Source organism: Haliotis asinina, chromosome 13 (assembly GCF_037392515.1).
Source record: "Haliotis asinina isolate JCU_RB_2024 chromosome 13, JCU_Hal_asi_v2, whole genome shotgun sequence".
In the NCBI taxonomy this organism is placed as follows: Eukaryota; Metazoa; Mollusca; class Gastropoda; order Lepetellida; family Haliotidae; genus Haliotis; species Haliotis asinina.
The window spans coordinates 40,218,689-40,229,658 of record NC_090292.1 but is presented as its reverse complement, the minus strand read 5'-3'; positions in this window follow the sequence as shown (position 1 = coordinate 40,229,658).

The window sequence follows — 10,970 nt, the reverse complement described above, 5'->3', positions numbered from 1 at the left end:
CTTCACAACCAATTCATAGGAGTGAACACTCCTCCCAATCACGATCTCCAGTTAAGCCTCCATGAACACTTCCAATACTATTATTCAATGGAATTGTAGGGGACTGAAGAACAATTTTAATGATATACATTTACTTATACAAGATTTTAAGAGCCATCAGCATTTTGTTTACAAGAAACATATTTTAAAGAAAACGATCACATCGATATACGACAGTATACTCCATATCACTGCTTTTCTCCTCCTGGGCCGAAAGCAACGGGAGGTTCTTCAATATTAGTGAGACAGGGCACCATTCACAGTCCTGTTCCTCTAAGTACCCATCTTCAAGCTGTTGCTGTCCGTGTAACGATGCACATTGTTTTTACATTGTGCTCTCTCTATCTTCCTCCTTCCTTTTCTGTGCAGCCTGTTGATCTGCAGGCACTTTATGACCAACGTCCTAAGCCCTGTATCATCATGGGCGATATGAATGGACACAATCCCTTGTGAGGAGGTACACATACAAACAGCAAAGGTAACATACTAGAACATTCTATTTCTGCCAACAATATCTGTCTCTTTAATGATGATTCCAACACTTATTTTACATCCTGGTACAGGAACATATTCTTCCCTTGACTAATCAATTACTGACTCTACTCTGCTGGGTGAGTTTGAATGATCAGTCCATGACGACTTGTGTGGACGTGACCATTTTCCAACTATTCTTAAAGCTATATGTCCATCTGACGTCCCTCCTTTGTCACGAAGGAACTTTACCAAAGCTGACTGGCTTTTGTTTGAATCACTTTCATCCAACAGATTGAAGCCTGAACTGTTTATGGGAGTTCCTGACCCCGTCCAACTCTTTTCTGATGAACTGAACAAAATAGCCAATGACTGCATTCCAAAGTCCTCTACGATTCCACACATACGAAAACCATGGTTCAACAACGACTGCAAACAGGCTAGGAAGGCACGGAAAAAGGCTGAGCATTATTTCCGTCGCCACCCTATGGTCCATAATTTGAACAAATTCAAAATATTAAATGCAAAAGCACGACGTATCTTCAAACAAAATAAACGTCAATCTTGGCGAAACTATGTGTCGGATATCAATTCGCGTACGCCGATATCAAAAGTATGGAACATGATCCAGAGAATCAAGGGCAAGGGCTCACAATCTAGCATTAAACATCTTAAAGACGGAGACCAAATATTGACTAGTAAATCTGACATTGCAAATAAACTTGGAGAAACTTTGGCCAGACACTCTTCCTCGTCGAATTATGTACCCCGGTTTCAAAAGTATAAAAACCAACAAGAAAGGACACCTATCAATTTCACTTCAGAAAATGGGGAAGATTACAATGAAGTATTTTCGATCCATGAGCTTCGTACTGCTCTTGACCAGGCTCATGATACTGCTACAGGAGCTGATAACGTGCATTATCAACTCCTGAAGCACTTACCAGAATCATGTTTAGAAACGCTCTTAAACATTTTTGATGATATTTGGACGTCTGGAAACTTTCCCTCGTCTTGGCGAGATGCTATAATTGTTCCCATTCCCAATGGACCTGGACGTGATCATACTGATCCTTCCAATTATAGGCCAATTTCACTAACTAGCTGCGTTTGTAAGACCATGGAGCGCATGATAAATAATCGACTTGTTTGGTACTTGGAAACCAATAACCTAATAACTGATATACAGTGTGGTTTCCGTAAAAACAGGTCATTATGAGGCGATGTCGTATTGGCCATACACGATATACTCATGAATACCTCTTGAAAGGTGAGGATCCTCCGTTCTGCATCCCTTGTGATGAAAGAATCACAGTCAAGCATATCCTGCTTGACTGTGTAGAGTATTCCATCACAAGGGATCAGTATTTAATTCACGAAATATGATTGATCTTTTTACTCATACCAGCTCTCATTTAATTATTGCCTTCTTAAAAGAATTAGATTTGTTATCAGAATTGTAAATATATAAATATTTTATTATTGGTAGTCTAGATTAATAACTGAGATTGTTAGTGGCTGTGCCCTTGAGGGGTGTTGAAGTATTGTAAAATTATTGTCCTCCTGAGAGGGTACGTAAGTCCAAAACATTCTATGTAAATTTAGTCCGACCAAACTTTTAATCGTAGTATATTTGTTGTTTTTAATAATGGCTAACTTTCAGTATAATCGCCAACGGCTGAGGGGATGGTGTAAATCCATCTGGGTCCATCCACGCAGGTAGCAAAGGTACTGTAAGTCCCCATGGTCCCTAGTATGGTGATCTACCTTCAGTTGTTGGCGATCTGCAGCCCGTATTTTATGTTGTATTGTCCGAATAGTGGTAATTGTTTTAACTCTCCACACTAGTTGTAATTGTAAATGTGATGCTCTAGTGGTTTTACTGTCCTTTGACGACAGGATTTTATAATGTATACATATTTCATTTCAGTATCAAAATGTTCTCGTCACGATATGGCTGAAATATTGCCAATGTGACGTTAAGTATTAACTCACTCGCTCACTATACTTAGATCGATGTTCCTCGACCTCTGGACTCCAACCGCTCTCAGCTGATACAGAAATAGATAGAAAACTTGAATGCCACTCCCAGTCCACTCAACTGATGGGAACGGCTTGCTTCGTACAGCCGTTCAAATGTGCGATTGTCAGTTCGTCTCCCGTCTTGGCTGCAAAACGTTAAAAAAACCGCCAAAGATAGTAAGGTTAGAGAAACCCTGCATTCGGTTGCCATTCCACGAGGGAGGTAGATTGCACATCCCATCTATCTACAATCTTTTCATCCTAACGGTATGACATGCTGGGGTGATACAGTCGACGCCTCGTCCTTCAGTCATTTTGTTTCCGGAGCAGAACTCAAAAAACGTTCAATATTTTCCTGCAAAACTTGGTAGATATGTGAGTCAAAACCTAATGTGGTGCCTTTTGTTATGTACAGCTGGCACCCGTGGCGAGCCACCTCCTCGTGGTGGGTGCTGGGTAATGCCAAGAGCTCGCCGACACCCCCGTTGTGGACCCGGGGGGATATTTGGTCCACCAACCCGTTTGCCGTGGGTTGCGGCCCTGTGTCGGTGGAGGACGGGTGTCTGGGGGTTGAGGGCAATGGGGGCCTGTAATCGTGTTCCCTTTGCTCAACACACCCCTTCGACCCTTACTTCAAATAGACGGGAGGTTCAATGGGCCCGGTTCAACCAACCGGCTTGTCATGCCAAGCCCTGTGCATAGACTATAAAATTATTTATTATTGCACAAGTATGATTTGGAACTGATTTTGATTGATTTGGTCTTGGCTTTAATGTCTAAAACATGTTTGATGTTGAATTGCTTTGAACTTTGCCTAGAGTCTTATGCTAGAAGGCGATGGCTCATGGGCCAATCTGGTAGACTAATTATTTCTAATTCTTCTACTGGAGTATATCATCCGGGTATCCTTGGTGCTGCAAGTTGGAGACCCACTTGTTTATAGCATTGACCTTGTGATACTCCGTGGTGGGTGGGGAGCTCGGATGATGAACCTTCTACACTAACTATGGAATACAAAACCCCCCAAAAACGAAACAAACGTCAACTGGACAGTGATGATGATGACCAACGACCTTCTAACTCAACTGAATACTGGCCACGATTTTTAGTTCTTGAGACACTTGGCAAGTCACCTTTAAAATTAAACCCGTTTGCAGTGTCAAAAGGTATACAAGGTATTGCAGGTGAAGTCCCAAACATCAAACGACTGTGATCAGGCTCTTTGCTCATCGAATGCAGCAGGAAGCAACAAACAACAAATTTGATGTCAAGACAGCTTTTGGTTGGAATACCGGTTTCGGTATCTCCACATAGAACTTTCAACACTAGCAAAGGAATTGTCAGAGACCGGGATCAACTATTTGCCGATATGAGTGAATTAGACATAGCCACAGAAATGAAAGAACAAGGAGTGATTTTTGTGAAACGATTCACAACCCGAAAAAACTCAGAAACTAAACCAACAAACACCTACCCATTCCATTTTTCTTCTCCAACTGCTCCAAAAGCAATTAAAGCAGGATATTGTCATCTCAATGTTGATACTTATATCCCTAACCGTTGAGATGTTTCAAATGCCAAAGGTATGGTCATGGTGTTACGAACTGCACAAATGCTATTACATGTGCTCACTGCAGCGAAACAACTCATGTTACTGAAGACTGTGACAGCAACTTTAAAAAATGCACCAACTGCTCTGGAACACATTCATCTTTTTCAAAAGAATGTCCGATCTGGAAACAACAAATGGAAATTAATAAAATCAAATTCACAAGGAATCTTAGTTTTGCTGATACAAAGAAACTTGTTGTTCACACATCAGAACCAAACGAGTCCTATGCGTCAGTTGCGAGAACATCAACAAAGCAAACTGTAACTTCAACAGTGTCCACTTCATCAACGCAATGCCAAACTACTTTGACATGGGTTGACACTGTTGCACCCGAAATCTACTGTCCTGACCAGTCAACGCAAACTGTTGTATCTACATCAACAACTGTTAGAGAAGTTCAGTCTCGGCCATCTTCCCAGGAACAATCATCATCACAGCCCATTTCCAAACCTTCCTCTGGGAATAATAGGAAGCAACTACCAAAACATAAAATCAAACCAATAAATGAGTCTGCAAAAAAATACCATAAGGGCAGAACCTCAAAAGCGGCAGAAAATACAATCCAAATTTGTAATAAGTTTGGATCTCTTGAAGACATGGATGTTTCTGACAACATCCGATGTAGAGCTCGTAGCTTGTCACCCACAAAAAAGACAAGGGGTAGATCCCCAATCAATCCCCCATAGAAACAGTTTCTCCATGTATTGTCCAGTGGAATTGTAGAGGACTAAAAACCAACTTTAATGAATTACAGCTGTTGATTCAGGATTTACAACCATCAGCTTTCTGCTTACAGGAAACTTACCTGAAGCAGGCAGACAATTTTAACTTACGTCAGTTCATTGGATATCATTCTCTTTCTCCTCCAGGTGATAGGGCCACTGGAGGATCTTCAATCCTTTTAAATCAGAATGTTAAACACAGCCCTGTCTCACTTACAACTAATCTTCAAGCCGTTGCAGTGAGACTTACTCTCCATGTTGCCTTCACATTATGCTCGTTGTATATTCCGCCTTCTTCAACACTTCAACTGTCTGATTTGCAAGCTCTCTATGACCAACTTCCAAAACCCTGTATAATAATGGGCGATCTCAATAAGTCATAATCTACTGTGGGGGTGGTACAAATATAAACACTAAAGGTAAAACACTGGAAGATTTTATTTTCAATACTGATTTGTGTATATGTAATGATGATTCAAGCACATATCTGCATCCTGCAACAGGCACCTACTCTTCTCTGGATCTGTCTCTAGCAGACACCAATCTACTTAATGAATTTGAATGGTCAGTCCACGATGACCTCTGTGGAAGTGACCATTTTTCTACTATACTAAAATCTGTCACTCCATCTGCTGTTCCTTCATCATCAAGGCGGAATTTTAAAAAAGCTAACTGGGCTTTATATGAAACACTGTGTGCTGAAAAACTTAAACCTGAACGTTTTATTGACGTTCCCGATGCTATTAAGTGCTTTTCTGATGAATTGAACTCCATAGCTGATGAGTGTATTCCAGAGTCCTCTGCAGTTCCACACATAAGAAAACCATGGTTCAACGATGAATGCAAACAAGCTAGAAAGGCAAGGAAAAAAGCAGAACATTATTTCCGTCGCCATCCTATGGTGCATAATTTAAATAAATGTAAAATTTTAAACGCTAAAGCACGGCGTACTTTTAAACAGAACAAACGCCAGTCTTGGCAAAATTATGTATCCAAAATAAATTCTCGGACACCCATGTCCAAGGTATGGAACATGGTCCAGAAAATTAAGGGTAAAGGTACTAAATCTACTGTCCATCATCTTAAACATGGCGATCAATTACTTACTGATAAATCAGATAATGGGGAAGACTATAATGAAACGTTTTCTGTTCCTGAACTCCATACTGCTCTTGATCAGGCTCATGACACTGCTACTGGAGCTGATAACATACATTATCAACTCCTGAAGCATTTACCAGAAGGCACCCGTGGCGAGCCACCTCCTCGTGGTGGGTGCTGGGTAATGCTAAGAGCTCGCCGACACCCCCGTAGTGGACCCGGGGGCATATTTGGTCCACCAACCCGTTTGCCGTGGGTTGCGGCCCTGTGTCGGCGGAGGAAGGGATCCTGGTGGTTGAGGGCAATAGGAGCTTGCAACCGTGTTCCTGTTGCTCAATACACCACTTTGGCCCTGACTTCGCCTAGACGGGTGGTCGAATGGGCCCGGTTCGACCAATCGGCTGGTCATGCCAAGCCCTGTGCATGGCTTTTCTATATATGTCATTGCACAAATTTGATTTGATCTTGTTTTACTGTCGGTCTTGGCCTAATTGCTCATCTAAATTGTTTATTGATTTTGAAATCTGATGTTGTGAACTTTGCCTAGAGTCTTATGCCCAGAAGGCGGTGGCTCATGGGCCAATCTGGTGGGATATATCTTTTCAAGATATTTTCTGCTTGAGTATACCCTCCTAGTATCCTTGGTGCCGTCTGCAGGAGATCCACAGGCATGAGGCATCGTCCTTGTTGACACTCCATGGTGGGTGGGGAGCTAGGAGGGTGAATCATATATTTTTCTACCATGGCACCCCCACTTAAAAAACGATCACACGAATCTGATGATTCGTTATCTTCAGATGATGAGTTGCATACAACGTCCAGTAACCCTGACAATTGGCCTCGTTTCATTGTGATGTGTGCCCCTGAAGGGGGCCCTCTCAAGTTAAATCCCTTTGCTGTGTCAAAAGGCATTGAAGGTTTGGTTGGGGAGGTGAAAGACATTAAAAAGTTGAGATCTGGTTCCCTGCTAATCGAATGCAGGAAAGAAATACAATCCAAAATTCTGCTCAAAACAAAGTCTCTAGCAAATGTTCCTGTAGAGGTGTCCCCTCACAGGACACTAAATACCAGCAAAGGCATCGTCCGTGATACTGGACGTTGCCTTACAGACATGAGTGAACTTGACATAGTTACTGAACTACAATCACACGGCGTTACTCATGTTAAACGCTTTACAGTCAAAAAGAATAATGATGTCTTCAAGACAAATACTTACTTGTTTACATTTTGTCTCTCGATGCCTCCAAAATCTCTGAAAGCAGGATACTGCAACTTAAGGGTTGATACTTTTATCCCCAACCCCTTGAGGTGCTATAATTGCCAAAAGTATGGGCACGGATCCAAGTCATGCCACAATCCAGCTGCATGCCAACGATGCGCTGGAGCGTGCAAAGATAGTACCCTTTGTGATAACACACCTGTATGTGTAAACTGCTCTGGTTGCCATCCCTCTTCATCCAAGGAATGTCCTTCCTGGAAGTTACAATCAAAGATTTCACGGGTGAAGCATGAGCAAAACGTTTCGTTCTTTGAAGCAAAACAGATCGTTCTGGCACAAGAACAGTCGGGCCCGAGTTATGCTGCTGTTGTTTCTGCTTCTGTTCAGGCCTCTAAACCAAAACACGTTTCATGCAGTTCAGTCGGTTGTCAAACGGATTACACGTGGGCTTGTACATCAGCTCCAACATTGCTGTCTGCTGAAATACAGGCGAATTCTTCAAACGAAACTTCCAGCGTACAAACTATTGTTCAGTCTAAGGTATCCTCTGGGAAGGATTCATCTGCTTCTCAGAAACAGGCATCTAAATCAGACTCTAATGTGAAGTCAAAAGTGAACACTACATCCAGATCGAGCAATGAAATCACGAAGAAAAATCAACGTAACAGGCCTCCTAAGGGGTCTAATGATCAGGTCCAACTATATAATAAGTTTGGATCACTTGAGGCCATGGATGTGTCCGACCACATCCAAGGTCGGACTCATAGCTTGTCACCCACAAGGAAAGTGAGGGGTAGATCTCCTGTACATCCACCAAGGAAATAATGTCTTCTGCTATAATTCAGTGGAATTGTAGAGGACTCCGGACTAATTTAAATGATCTACACTTATTAAACCAAGATTTTAAACCGTCGGCGTTCTGCATCCAAGAAACTTATCTTAAAGAGACAGATAATTTTGAGCTCCGTCCCTTCAATGCATACCACTCTTTTTCTCCTCCGGGTGATAGAGCTTCTGGTGGTTCATCAATCCTGGTGAGGAACAATATTATCCATAGATCAGTTCCACTAAAAACAAATCTTCAAGTTGTTGCAGTCCGACTTACATTACAAGTTGCTTTTACTTTATGCTCTTTATATATTCCGCCTTCATCGACTGTCCAACTAACTGATCTGCAAGATCTTTATGATCAACTACCTAAACCCTGTATAATCATGGGTGATTTAAATGGCCACAGTCCACTATGGGGTGGCATTAATACAAACACCAAAGGTAAATTACTAGAGGAATTTCTTTCAAATAATGATTTATGCATATATAATGACGGCTCAAATACATATTTCCATCCTGGCACAGGTACTTATTCAGCTCTTGATTTGTCTATTACTGATTCCAACCTATTGAGTGAATTTGAATGGTCAGTCCACGACGATCTCTGTGGAAGTGACCATTTCCCAACAATATTAAACCCTGTGATGCCATCTGACGTTACACCATCATTAAGATGGAATTTTAAAAAAGCTAACTGGCCTTTATATGAAACACTCTGTGCAGACAAACTAAAACCTGAACTTTTTAATGATATTCCTGATGCCATACAATGTTTTTCAGATGAATTGAATAATATTGCTGACGAGTGTATACCAAAGTCGTCTGCAGTTCCACATGTGCGAAAACCATGGTTTAATGATGAATGCAAACAGGCTAGGAAAGCACGGAAGAGAGCGGAACATTATTTCCGTCGCCATCCTATGGTCCACAATTTAGATAAATTCAAAATTTTAAATGCTAAAGCAAGGCGTACTTTCAAGCAAAGTAAACGCCACTCTTGGCGAACCTATATATCAAAAATAAATTCACGCACACCGATATCAAAGGTGTGGAATATGATCCAGAAAATCAAGGGTAAGGGTTCTAAATCTAGCATTCACCATCTCCAAGATGGGAACCATTTATTGACTAATAAATCAGACATTGCGAACAAACTTGGTGAGACATTGGCAAAACATTCTTCCTCATCACAATATGTACCCCAATTTCAAAAATACCAAAATCAGCAAGAAAAGAAGGTTATTAATTTCAGTTCAGATAATGGGGAAGATTACAACGAAACTTTTTCGATACATGAACTTCATACTGCTCTTGACCAGGCTCACGATACTGCTACAGGAGCTGATAACATACATTACCAACTTCTGAAGCACTTACCGCAATCGTGTTTAGAGACCCTTTTAAATATTTTTGATAGTATTTGGACATCTGGTGAATTTCCTTCTTCATGGCGTGATGCTATAATTGTTCCAATTCCTAAACCCGGACGTGACCATACCGATCCTTCCAATTATCGACCAATTTCACTCACTAGCTGTGTTTGCAAAACCATGGAACGCATGATCAATAACCGATTAGTTTGGTACTTGGAAACAAATAATCTAATCACTGATATACAATGTGGTTTCCGTAAAAACAGAAGTACCATTGATCATTTAGTACGTTTAGAATCTTTTGTTAAAAATGTCATCATTAATAAACAACATGCAGTGTCGATCTTTTTCGATCTGGAAAAAGCATACGATACGACGTGGAAATATGGTATTTTAAGAGACTTACATGATTTTGGATTAAGGGGCCGTTTGCCTCAATTTATATCAAATTTCTTAAACGATAGACAATTTCAAGTCCGAGTGGGTTCAACCTTATCTGACCATTATAATCAGGATCAGGGTGTCCCACAAGGCAGTATTTTGTCTGTCACACTGTTTAGTATTAAGATAAACAGTTTGTCCAAGGTTTTAAATGATTCAATAGATGGATCACTTTTCGTGGATGATTTTAATATTTCTTGTCGTGGTAAAAATATACACACTATTGAACGACAACTACAGTTATGTTTAAACAAAATAAATAAATGGTGTCTCGAAAATGGATTCAAATTTTCTCAGTCAAAAACTAATTGTCTACACTTCTGTAGAAAATATAAGCCACATAAGGACCCTGAACTGTTTCTAGATGGCACTCCCATCAAAGTGGTCAAGGAGGCCAAGTTCTTGGGTATAATTTTCGACTCTCGTTTAACTTTTCTTCCGCATATTAAATATATAAAAAATAAATGCTTGAAGGCGCTGGATTTAATAAATGTTTGTTTCCAACTCAAAATGGGGAGGGGACCAAGCTACCCTCCTTCACCTCTACAGATCATTGGTCCGTTCAAAGCTTGATTATGGCTCCATTGTATATGGTGGAGCCTGTAAAAGCAACCTTAAACTTCTTGATCCTGTCCACCACCAAGGTTTAAGACTCTGTCTTGGATCTTTCAGAACTTCACCTATTGACAGTCTCTACGTTGAGGCCGATGAACCATCTCTTACACAACGTCGTATAAAATTGTCTTTACAATACATTACTAAATTATCCTCAAATGAATCTAACCCTGCCTATAACTGTGTGTTCAATCCCCTTTATGAGGACTTATACAACAAAACATCTTCTCTTGTTCCGCCTCTTGGACTGAGAATTAAGCCATTTATTGCTGTTTCCGGCATTGAGCTGGGAAGTATAGCTCCTTCCCGTCTTCTTTCTTCTCCTTGGCAATTGGTTAGGCCACAAGTTGACCTAACATTAACTGGATTTAAAAAAATCAGAAACTAATGATTTACAGTATAAACAAGAATATCATCAGTTAAAAAATAAATACAGCAACTATAAACCTATATACACAGAGGGGTCCAAGGACGGTGACACAGTGGCTTGTGCCACTGTCATTGGATCCAGAACAATATCTTCT